The 13098-nt window shown below is 40.7% G+C and overlaps 1 pseudogene; it reads left to right on the top strand.

Annotated features, from left to right (window-relative positions):
* Positions 1 to 724: 724 nt before the first annotated feature.
* Positions 725 to 822, top strand: LOC120107895 (annotated as a pseudogene).
* The last annotated feature ends 12276 nt before the right edge of the window (positions 823 to 13098 follow it).

The raw sequence follows: 13098 nt of genomic DNA on the forward strand, positions 1-13098 counted from the left end.
TGGTTGAGCTGGTAGCTTACCTTTCTCTTGAGCACTTAAAGCAGTGGTCAGTGTTGTCAGTTGATTTCTTAATTCATCATTGATTTTAGCTTGACCTTGCATGAAAGATTGCAAAGTTTCTTCGAGACTTGATTTTTGAGGGGGTGCATGTGCATAATGAGGGTGCGGAGGTGGAGGAGTTGGGTTATATACTTGTTGAGGTTGGTCATTCCTCCACCTGAAATTTGGATGGTTCTTCCATCCAGGGTTGTAAGTACCCGAAAAAGGATTATTGAAAGATTTTTGATAGGTATTCATAACATTGGCCTGATCGTGCAAGACTTCCTTGAATGCGGGTATTGTGGGGCAATCAGTGATGAGATGGCCAGGCATCTCGCAAATCCTACAACACTCGCTGTTATGTTCTACGGTCTTGACGGGTTCAATCCTTCTAAGTTCAATTTCCTCTACCTTCCAAGTAAGGGCTGCCATTTTAGCCTGAATATCATCTTGAGTATTAAGGTTGTAAAGGCCCCCGTGTGGAATGCTAGTAGGCTTAGGCAAAGGTTTATTCACTCTATCCCCTGTATCCCATAATTGTGCAGTCTCTGCGAGAGAGTCTAAATAGTCCCATGCCTCATCGGGTTGCTTTTCCAGAAATAGACCATTGCACATAGTCTCTATAAATTGTTTCAACTGTGGAGACAACCCTTCGTAAAAGAAACTAATGGTTCTCCATGTTTCAAACCCATGATGAGGACAAGAGAGAAGCAAATCTTTAAATCTCTCTCAGCATTCATAAAATGTTTCATGGTCTTTTTGTTGGAAATTACTAATGTGCCTTTTCAAAAAGTTAGTTCTTTGTGCGGAAAAGAATTTTTTCAAGAATTCTCTTTGCATATCATGCCATATTCCTAGCGATCTAGGTCTCAAGGAGTTCAGCCATGTTTTGGCTTTATCCTTTAAAGAAAAAGGAAACAAGGTCAATTTAAGGACATCTTCCGATACATTTGGCACTCTAAATGTGATGCTAATTTCCTCAAAATCCTTAAGGTGAAGATAAGGGTTCTCGGATTCCATTCCATGATACTTTGGCAGCAATTGAATTACTCCTGGTTTGATTTCAAGGTGTCCTACATTTTCAGGAATAATCATGCATGAAGGTTGACTAGTCCTAGTGGGATGTAAGTATTGTCGAAGTGTCATAACTGGGGGTCTACCTTCATTACCATGGTGACTTCCTACATCATCATCAGCCATCTCACAAGATCTGAGATTTTGCGAAAAAGTTTCAATAATGTGATCTAAGGAATTGTCAAAAGGTTGTCGACTCAGACGTCCAGTGTTGTCCCTATTCCAACCTAGCATACAAAATTTCAGAGTTTATTTATTTGTTTGTTTTTTTTTTGTTTTTTATTGATTATCCTTGATCTTTTCTTAAAGTTCTTATCAATTTTCAATTAGCAACAAGGGTTAATGAGATATGATGATAATAAAATTCTGATTCTAAAAAAAATTAAACACAGAAAATTCAAAGCAGACAGCAGCAAGGTTGTATATTAATTTAATGGTCGTACAAGTATCAGATATGATGAAAGAAACATGTGTTCTACAGCAGCCGACGAAATTTGAGTCCAATCAGACGGTGCATTACTCAGATATCAGAGTTTGATGCCGACTGTGCAGGAAATAAAAATAGCAGAATTTTTTTTTTTTCAGTTTTAGTTTTACTATAATGTTCAATCTAACTGATAGGGTACTAATTAAATCTAAAATTATACTAATAACTAAGCCGTTCCCCGGCAACGGCGCCAAAAACTTGATGCAAAAATAAAATTGTTCTCCCAAGTGCAGGAGAATCGCACAAGTAGTAAATTCTCGGGAGTCCGAGGTCGAATCCTCAGGGAACGAAATATATATGAGATTACTTAGTATAATTTCAGATTAATTAATTCAATAAATTTATGGATTAAAATGATGTTTTAATTTTTAGAAATTAAAAGCAGAAAATAATATATCAATAAACAAAGTTCTATGAAATAAAGATGGTAGGGATCTGGAATCCCCCTTGATGATATTGCATCCAAGAAATAAACTCTATAGTTCTTGATTAAAAATGAATTGTAGGATAGATCTAATCATGGTATATGTTTCATGAACATATGAACTCAATTTCAAAGCATTCGTCGTGCTTTCTACGTCTACGACGAATCAAATACTAAAGCAATCCATATATCAATAATCATAATCCATTAAAGTGCTATCTACGAAATAACTATGCATGGATCAAAAACATATCAGTAAATATAATTCATTCAAGGCAAAAGTTTAGAGTTTACTTCAAAGAGCAATACATCAAAGGTTCCTCCATCTCCCTTCCTAAGAAATCAGCCACTCATTTTAAAAATGAGTCCCCCTTTCATTCTCCCCTTTTCCTTTCTTTCTTTTCTTTTTGGAAACAGGGGAGGCCCTGTTTCCCCTTTTTTTTTTTCTTTTGACAGAGGGTCTCCTCTCTTTTCACCGAATGAAATCCTCTCGTTTTTTTTCGAAATGGGCCCCCACTCCAGCCGAGGGAGAGACCTTCTATATTCCCCCCGGTGGATCCCTCATGCCAGCTGCAGGATACCTAGATGCGGAATCATGGAAGCTCGGACGTGGACGGCTGGATGAGGGATCGACGCTCGGATGAGAGCTGATCGCGGAAATCCCGGGATGCTGATCATCTTCGGATGCGGAGGGACGGCTGGATGAGGCTGTGATTGCGGGTGAATCGCCACGGACGGCTGCGGGATCTGGGGAAGAGATGCGGAAGAGGCTCGCAGGATGTGCTGTGAACGCGGACGCTGGGATCACGGAATGCCGAAATCGCTGAGGAATCCAACGAGATCTGGACGTGGAGGAGTGCTTCGCGGACGGCTGGAATGCGGAGATGCTCGCGCGGAAGCTTGGTCGCCGAAGCTGAAATCACGGGATGCGGACCTACACGCGGACGGATGAGGGAGCTCTCGAACGGAAGGAGGTTTGGAGCTGGGATCACGGATGCCTGCGGGATCTGGGAAGGGCTGAAACGTGGAGATGCTGGCGAACGGAAGAGCTGGGAGCTGAACGCGGGAGATTCGCAAATGGACGCGATGGAGAGATTCGCGGATGACTGCTGAATCATATGCAGAGAAGATTGCACGCGGGAGAAGCGGAAGGAAGCTGAGATCTTTGCTGGAATCTTGGATGCGGACGGCTGGTCGCAGGAGGATCGGACTGCTGGCGCTTGGATGGAGTTGCTCGCGAACGGACGCTGGGAGGATCTAACGCTGAGAGGAATCTGGAAGATGCGCAGATGGGCGCGGAGATGACGGACGCGGTGGATGCTTCGCAATTCTTCCACGCGGGCGGATGGGCTTCACACGGCTCAGATGCTTGGGCTCACACAGAAGATTGAAGCTGCGATGAAGTGGACGGCTGAACTTGACCTCCTTCTAGTGTGCAACTAGGGTTGACATGCGGTTGGCTGATCACCTGCAGTGATGCATATTTTTGAACCCAATGTGCGTTTTAGCTTGATTTCCGATCACCTGCACCCCACAAAAATATAATATTAATGCAGCATATTTATCATTTTTTTGTTAGCAATAATACTAATTTAAGTGATGTGTAGATCGCACTTTTGTGCTCTCATCAACAAGCTCACAACCTAACTTGTTGTTTTACGAGATCACAACGAACTCGGTCAGTTTTTCCAGGCTCACCGACTAGAACCATCCGATTGTTTTTCCGGGATCACAATCAAACCCTTACACCGTTGGTTTCAACCTAGGCTCACCAACACACCTTTACACCCTTGATTCAATCCCCTGATTGAATCAAGTAAGGAACAAATGGTTTGAAAAACAAACAGAAAAATAAAGCTTCTTAACAAGCAGATATTCAGCGATATAAATAAGAGAGAAGTTAAGAGCCCTCAAACAAATTTATGAAGATGTAGAGGAGGGCTTCTCGAACTCGGGGTCTCCTCTTGAATGTCTCAAAGACTTGATGACTGACGGCGACTTGTTGAATACTGGGAAGAGTTGGTTGGATGGAGTTTAATGACCCTCTTCCTTCTTTTCCGTGTATTCCCTTTGAAACCCTTTGGTAGGTGGAGATTTCTTGTTTTCTTTGAAAGGATGTCACTTCTCTACCTTGCTACAGTTCTCTTTGGCTATTTAAGCCATTCCCCACGGAAACTAGCCGTTAGACCCAAAGATCTAGCCGTTCTGCACATTCTGCAACTCCTGACAATGTTTCCGTTGGGATTGGAGTCGACTCGCGCGATCTGGAGTCGACTCGCCTGTTGTAGGAGTCGACTCATGCTTTTCTGGAGTTGGCTCGGCAACTATTCTGGATTTGAATTAAAGTGCTGTCTCGACTGGGAGTCGACTCAACTTAACCCAGAGTCGACTCCCCAAAGTCTGGAGCTGACCTGGCACTTTTGGAGACGACTCGATGTAAGGAATCCAGGGATGTATTTTTCAAGTTTGCTCACTCGAGTCGACTCGGAAATTCTGGGAGTCGACTCGGCACTCAGAGTCCGAACTCCCGATCTTCTGTCTTTTGACTCGTGCCATCTCGGAGTCGACTCGAACTGTTTCGGAGTCGACTCGGCTCTCAGTATCCGAAAAATAGTCTTTTGTCTTTTGGGGTTGCGCTGCCTTGGAGTCGACTCGAACTGTCTTGGAGTCGACTCGCCTCTGAGAGATGAAAATACCGTCTTCTGTCTTTTGGGGTCGCGCTGCCTTGGAGTCGACTCGGACTTTGCGGGAGTCGACTCGGCTCTCAGTGTCCGAAATCGGCTCTCTGACTTTTGCCTTGCATTTCACTGGGAGTCGACTCTCGCTTCCTTAGGAGTCGACCTGCCAACCATCGGAGTCGACTCGAGTTCTTCGGAAGTCGACTCGGCTCTCAGAGTCCAAGATAACTTCTCTGTCTTTCTGTCTGTAACTCCCTGGAGTCGACTCGTTCTACTCTGGAGTCGACTCGGCAAGCATCGGAGTCGACTCGCGCTCTTCAGGAGTCGACTCGTTGACAGGTTCTGAGATGATTCTTTCTGTCCGTCTGTCTGTTCTCAGTCAGAGTCGACTCGTAATGTACAGGAGTCGACTCGAGCTCGTGCCAGTGCTTCTGATACACTTGGAGTCGACTTATAATTTCCCGGAGTCGACTCGAGTCTCAGACTTTGGTTCAAATTGAGTTCTTTACTTATCCAAAATGTATTGAACCAAATCTAGAGACACTTAACCATAAATTTACAAGTATTTGACTGAAACACTAGATTGAATTCATTAGTACAACATAAGATATACTCAAATGCTTTGAGCTCATCAAAATCAAATAGGGTTATAATCAATCACTCCACAATCTCCCCCTTTTTGATGATGACAAAACATTGAGTATATGTAAAGTGAATTGCTCAACAAACAAGGAGATTTATAGTAAAATTTTAAAATGAATTCAAGTGTCTAGTTATTTAATTTATCCAAAATTGAAAGGTGTGAAACAGTAAATTCTTAAGTTAAAGCTCTCCCTTTCATTTGAAATTATAAAAGCCTTCAGTCATGCAATCAATTGTTTGGCTTATATATATTTAATGAGTTTGCTTTCTTAGGATTTCAGATTCTCTCCCTCAACACATGCATTCAACTTTGTTTAGATTCTCTAAATTTTCTTTTAGTGTATTGAAGCTTTTGAACTTAAATTTTTGGTTTTAGAGGGAAAATCTGCCAATTTGTTCTTGAGTATGATTCAACTAATCTCCGAATATCCCTTGAATAGATTCTGGAGATTACTCCGTTAGGAGCCCCAACAGAGAGATAATGAGCCTCGAGGTATCGAATTCACTTAGAACAAATTATTTTGTGTTTTAAAAGTTTTCTTTTTATTGATTCCCTTTACATGTCTATTCAATATATTTTCTCTCCCTTTTTGTCATCATAGCAAAAAGGAAGAAAGCACATCACAAAAGCAATTAGAGATCAAATTTGCACAATTTGGAAGAGAAATGTCTACTCATTTTATTGATGTAAGTTTAAGTACAATTGTAGATACATCCAAAAGTAGAAAAGTAAGTACATATCAAAAAGAGAAAACAAGCTAGGATTTCTTTGAGGTGGAGGATGTGGCTCCCTTGCTCAGTCTAGATTGTTGCATAATTAGACTGATCCCATCTGTGATGTTTCCTAGCTGCCTTATGATCTCCGAGGTGGCCCTACTCTGGATCGAGGTGAGCTCAGTCAGATTCTCCTGGAGGGTATCCAACTTGAAGATCAATACATTTGCTAGACGCTCGGCCCCCTGACTCTGGCTGCCTAAGTCCTGTCGGATGTCATCTCGCATCTTTCTTGTGTTGCTTGTGACATCGCTCATATTTGAGAATTGGGCTTGAATCAGGCTTCTTACATTGAAAATTTCTTCCCTCAGATGAGCCGTCATCTCGGTCACGGCTGCCAAAGATGGAACCAGTGCTGTGGAGGGGGCAGTCGCTGGACCTCGGAGCTCCCTCAGTAGGTCGTCCTGAAGATCCCTCACGATCTCCTGCCGCAACTCCCGGAGCTGCTCAGGAGATATCCGGACCTCTAATGGCTGAGTAGGTGGTGCAGTGGAGGGTCCGGCTGATGTAGAAGGTGCTGAAGTGGAGGGATAGGTGGGAAAATCTGAGTCACGATCTGGGCTGGGGGAGTGTCCAGTAGTAGGGTCAGAAGGTGTGGAAGTGGATGGTTTTCGGACCCAGACTCCCTCAACCTTATCAAATCCCATCCTGTGAAGAGTTCCCTCACCCATGCGATCTGTGTATCGCAGTGCGTGAAAGGTTTCCCCCTCAGGAATGGAGACCTCTAACCCCCTGAAGATCAATGTGTACAGCATCCCATAGGGAAGAGTAAGCCTTGGTTTGTCTAGAGGCTCACATAGGTATTTATAGATGAGCTTAGGGAAGTTGATTGGGGTATCTTGAAGAATGTAGTACATTAGGGCTAGGTCCCTCTCAGATACAAAGTCAAAACGGCCTGTCTTAGGGAAGAGGGTCCTAGATATAATACTTAAGAGGAGCCTCATTTCAACTGATAGCTGACTTGCAGACACCTCTTCTAGGGGGGACTAGGGTGGACTCCCTAGTATGGCCGTAAGGGCCTCAGTCCTATCGGCTGGGTGAGAGGGAAACACCCCTACTTGGGGAAGATGAAGGATTTGTGTAATGAAATCCTCCGAAATAAATAAAGGGACACCCGCTACGGTTCCCTGTATCCCACCATGACCCCTAGCTACTGTCTCGTAAAACTCCCTAACTAGCCCCGGGTAAGTAGGGAGATCTAGGGAGCAAAACATCTCTAACCCTTGGGCCCTTAACCTATGCCCTGTTGTAAAGCCTTTCCGGGAGAGGAAGTCAAAGTTGACATACCTCCCGGTGGAGACCGCCTTCCCGGCGCACGGACGCGAGGGAACTGGCCTCGGCGGGGAAGGAACCGGAGGTTGTGGCCTCACGGGTTCATTCCGAGCCTTGGACCGTCGCTCGACGCCGCTCGCGGATTGGGGCCTCTTCCGGCTCGGGACAACACCTTTCCGAGGCATCCTAGACCGAAAGAGGGGGAAGGACACGAGGAATCGGAGGGAAACTCGACAGAAATGCCCTAATGGAGGTCGGAGACGACTCTAGGATTTTTTGAACAGTGGCGGCGGTGAATAGAAGTGTCGATTGAACGCTTCGATTAGGGTTAAAACATCGGATTCCCGACCACGAGTCGACTCCAGTAAATCGTGAGTCGACTCGACCTCGAGTCGACTCCAAAATATGCGCGAGTCGACTCCCCCTATGATGCCATCGACCTCGAGTCGACTCCTATCTATGTGCGAGTCGACTCCCCCTCATGAGCCGACTCTGAAATATATCCGAGTCGACTCGAACTCTGGCACGCACTCAAAAATCATGTTATTTTTTGTGCCAAAGACGGGATAATCACTAAGTTTATGAGCTGATTTGATGATCATAGTTGAGAAACTCTATATCTAACATAATCTAATCATCAAAATCAATGAACTAGAAGAGAACATCACTAGGATGGATCAATCACTTCTAATCCTCTCCTAAGCACACAAAATCGCTCTTCACTCAAGGGTTTTGTGAAGATGTCAGCTAGTTGATCATCAGTGCAAATAAATTGGAGTGTAACATCACCATTCAGTACATGATCTCTTATGAAGTGATGTCTTATTTCAATGTGTTTGGTTCTTGAGTGCTGAATTGGATTCTTAGTTAGGTTAATAGCACTTGTATTGTCACAATTAATGGGAATTTTATCTTGTTTAATTCCATAATCTTCAAGTTGTTGTTTGATCCACATGATTTGAGCACAACAACTCCCGGCAGCAACATATTCGGCTTCAGCAGTAGATAATGCAACCGAGTTTTGTTTCTTGCTAAACCATGAGATTAAATTTTCTCCTAAGAATTGAAATGACCCGCTGGTGCTTTTTCTATCAAGTTTACAACCAGCAAAATCTGAATCTGTATATCCTATTAAGTTCAGGCTAGATTCTTTAGAATACCATAAACCTATATTTTTTGCTCCTATTAGGTACTTAAAGATTCTCTTAACTGCAATTAAATGTGATTCCTTAGGATTAGATTGATATCTAGCACACATGCATACACTAAACATGATATCAGGTCTACTTGCAGTGAGATATAATAAAGATCCTATCATACCTCTATACATTCTTTGATCAACTGATTTACCTGATTTATCTTGGTCTAGTTTGCATGATGAGCTCATGGGTGTGCTGATTGACTTGTTTCCTTCCATCTCAAACTTCTTAAGCATCTCCTTGTTGTATTTAGCTTGATTGATGAAGATCCCTCCTTCAGATTGTTTGATTTGGAGCCCGAAAAAATAGTTCAGCTCTTCCATCATGCTCATTTCAAACTCACTCTGCATCAAGTCAGCAAATTCTTCGCAGAGGCGATTGTTAGTAGCACCGAAAATAATATCATCAACATAAATCTGCACTACTAACATTTCTTTGTTTTTCTTCTTTAAAAACAATGTTGTATCTACATTTCCTCTAGAGAACTCATGATCTAGTAGAAATTTGCTAAGTCTTTCATACCATGCTCTAGGTGCTTGTTTCAAACCATAAAGTGCTTTGTTTAATTTATACACATGATTGGGGTATTGATGATTTTCAAAACCAGGAGGTTGTTCTACATACACCTCCTCATTAATATACCCATTCAAAAATGCACTTTTCACATCTATTTGAAATAATTTAAAATCTTTAGAGCATGCAAATGCTAGTAACAATCTAATTGCCTCAAGTCTAGCTACAGGAGCAAAGGTTTCATCAAAGTCTATACCTTCTTCTTGATTATAGCCCTTTGCTACTAGTCTAGCCTTGTTCCTAATTACAATTCCATTTTCATGAAGTTTATTTTTATATATCCATTTGGTACCTATTATTGAATATTCAGAGGGTCGTTCAACTAGGTTCCATACCTTGTTTCTAGTAAATTGGTTTAGTTCTTCTTGCATTGCATTTATCCAATTTACATCCTTTTCAGCTTCTTCTATATGTTTAGGTTCAAAATGTGAGACAAATGCTAGATGATTATTTAGGTTCCTAAGAGATGCCTTAGTCCTAATAGGTTGAGATGGATCATCTAAAATTAATTCCTTAGGATGCCCATGAGCATACCTCCAAGCCTTAGTCAGCCCATGATCCATAATTGCCTCTTGGCTTGATGATGCATTTCCAATTAGTTTTTGTTCATCTTCTTGTAATGTCATCTCATCAATCTTTTCTTCAAGAATTTCAGCATCATCATCAAGAACAACTCTCTTGCTAGAAGAGATATCACTAGTATCATCAAAAACAACATGTATAGACTCTTCAATAACAAGGGTTCTTTTATTAAAAACTCTATAGGCTTTACTTGTCGTAGAATACCCCAAAAATATACCCTCATCAGATTTAGAATCAAATTTACCTAAGTTATCCTTTCCATTGTTATGAATGAAACACCTACACCCAAAAACATGAAAATAATTTACTTTGGGCTTTCTATTTTTCCAAAGTTCATAAGGTGTTTTCTTTATAATGGGTCTCAATAAAACTCTATTCAATATATGACATGATGTATTAATGGCTTCTTCCCAAAAATACTTAGGGAGGTTACTTTCACATAACATGGTCTTAGCCATTTCCTCTAAGATTCTATTCTTTCTTTCCACAACTCCATTTTGTTGTGGTGTCCTAGGTGCAGAAAAATTATGAGTTATCCCCTTTTTACCACAAAATTCATCAAATAGATGATTTTCAAATTCCGTTCTATAGTCACTTCTAATAGCTATGACTGAAGCATTTCTAGCATTAGTTACTTCCTTATGAAATTTCTTAAATACTGAAAATGCTTGATCTTTATGAGCTAAAAATATGACCCAAGTATATCTAGAAAAATCATCTACAATAACAAGACCATATTTGTTTCCACCTAGACTTGTGGTTCTAGTTGGTCCGAATAGATCCATGTGTAGAAGTTCAAGAGGTCTAGAGGTAGAGACACACTTTATGGATTTAAAAGTACTCTTAGATTGTTTGCCATATTGACAAGCTTCACAAATCTTATTTTTCTCAAATTTTAGTTTTGGCAAACCTAACACAGAATCTCTTTTAACTAGTTTTGATATTGTATCCATACTTGCATGACCTAACTTACGGTGCCATAACCAACTTGCATCATTATCCTTAGTATCATTAACAACTAAACAAGGGTTATGTTTGGCAAGATCCTCAAGATCTACTACGTACACATTGCCACGTCTAATTTCTTTAAATACTAAACTGTTGTCAATTGAGTTGGTTATGATGCATAAAGATGGTTTGAACAGAACATCAAAACCTCTATCACACAATTGACTAATGCTAAGTAGGTTATGCTTAAGACCATCAACATATCGAACATTATCAATAAAGGTTGAAGGGGTGATTTGTACTTTACCTATACCAATGATGTGACCTTGGTTATTGTCTCCAAATGTCACAGCACCTTCCTTCTTAGGCTCAAGGGTGAAAAATTGGTCTTTGTCACCCGTCATGTGTCTTGAGCAGCCACTATCCAAGTACCAACAGTTTTTGTCGACCTTGGCTGCAAGACACTCCTACACAAGTAAATCATACAATTTTAGGTACCCAAGTTTTCTTGGGTCCTTCATGGTTAGTAATGTTGGTTCCTTTTGGAACCCAAACCCTTTTAATTTTTCTTTTAGTTTTTCTTTTTCTATGATCACACACATTAGCTTTATGTCCTAGTGTTCCACAGCAAAAACAGGTTATTTTCTTAGTTTTGCTTTCCCCTGCTTTTACAAAGAAATTACTAAGGAGCTTTTGCTTGTTTTTTGGTTTATACCCTAAACCAGCTCTATTGAACACAGCTCGTTGACTATTAAGTATCATTTCCAATTTTTCAGAGCTATATGTAAATTTTTCTACAAAAGGTTTGTACTTGTCAAGTTCTAGTGCCAACTTTTGTTTTTCTGTTTTTAGTGCATTTAAGTCTTTTGTGAAATTATCTCTAAAAGTTTGTTTACCCTTTTTAAGGTCAGAAATTTCCTTGGTTAGTTTTTCGTTATCTTTAATTAAGGTATTAGTTTTTTGAAATAACAATTGGTTGCTTGTCTTAAGTTCTGAATTTTTCTTAATGATAACATCTTTATCCTTAACTAATGTATCGTACTTCTGGAAGAGAGATTGGTTAGTTAGTTTCAATTCTTTGTTCTTAAGGTTTATTGTCTTATATTCGTCCATTAATTCATTGAAAGCATCATATAATTCATCGAAGGTAAAGTCTAAATGTGTTTCAGATGTTACCTCATTGTCGTTTGCCATAAAACATAGGTTGGCCTTTTCTTCTTGTTCCTCATCCGATGATGAGGATGATGTATCGGAGTCCGATAGGGTGGAGACGAGGACCTTCTTTTTCTTGTACTTGCTGGCCTTCTTGAGCAAAGGACAGTCTGCTCTGAAGTGTCCCGGCTTCTTACATTCGTAGCATCCGATTCCCTCATTTTCCCTTTCCTTATCTTTATCCTTGTAATAGGAACTTGAGGGGCCTCTCCTTTGATGAAAGGACTTCTTTCGGTTGATGAATTTTCTGAACTTACGCACGAGAAGAGCCTCATCATCATCTCCCTCATTGTCTTCCTCTTCACTGCTGCTGCTGCAAGATAAATCTTTGTTAGTAGAAACAGATTTGAGGGCTATTACCTTTTTCTTGTGGGAGGACTCTTCTTCACTGTGTTGCTTCATTGTTAGCTCATGCATCATGAGGGATCCAAGTAGCTCCTCGAGTGGCAGCTTGTTTAAGTCCTTGGCTTCTTGGATTGCCGTTACCTTCGCTTCCCATGACCTTGGCAAACAACGAAGAATCTTCCTGACAAGTTCACTGTTAGTATAATTTTTGCCAAGGCTTTTTAGGCCATTGACAATGTCAGTAAATCTAGTAAACATGCAAGTGATTGTTTCATTGGAATCCATCTTAAATAATTCATATTTATGAACTAATATATTTATTTTAGATTCCTTTACTTGATTTGTGCCCTCGTGGGTCACTTCAAGTTTATCCCAAATCTCTTTTGCAGAATTGCAAGTAGAGACTCTATTGAATTTATTTCTATCTAAAGCACAATAAAGCACATTCATTGCTTTGGCATTTAGTTGTGCCTTCCTTATATCATTGTCATCCCAATCCTTTTCAAGTTTGGGTATAGTAACACTCTCTACAAAGATTGATGGGACGTATGGTCCATTTAGTATGGTGGTCCACATCTCATAGTCTTGTGCTTGGATAAATATTCTCATCCTAGCCTTCCAATATGAGTAGTCGGATCCATTAAAGAATGGAGGTTTATGGGTGGACTGGCCCTCAATATGAGAAGATCCAAATGGGGTTGTCATTTTGATCTTTTACTCTTTTGGTAAAAGAGTTCCGGCTCTGATACCACTTGTTGCCCAGATAGACAACTCAAGAGGGAGGGTGAATTGGGTTTTAAAACAATTATTGCAATTTAAAAGCTTTGTGAGTAACTAATTAAAACTTTT

The sequence above is a fragment of the Phoenix dactylifera genome, unplaced genomic scaffold, assembly GCF_009389715.1.
Source record: "Phoenix dactylifera cultivar Barhee BC4 unplaced genomic scaffold, palm_55x_up_171113_PBpolish2nd_filt_p 001067F, whole genome shotgun sequence".
In the NCBI taxonomy this organism is placed as follows: Eukaryota; Viridiplantae; Streptophyta; class Magnoliopsida; order Arecales; family Arecaceae; genus Phoenix; species Phoenix dactylifera.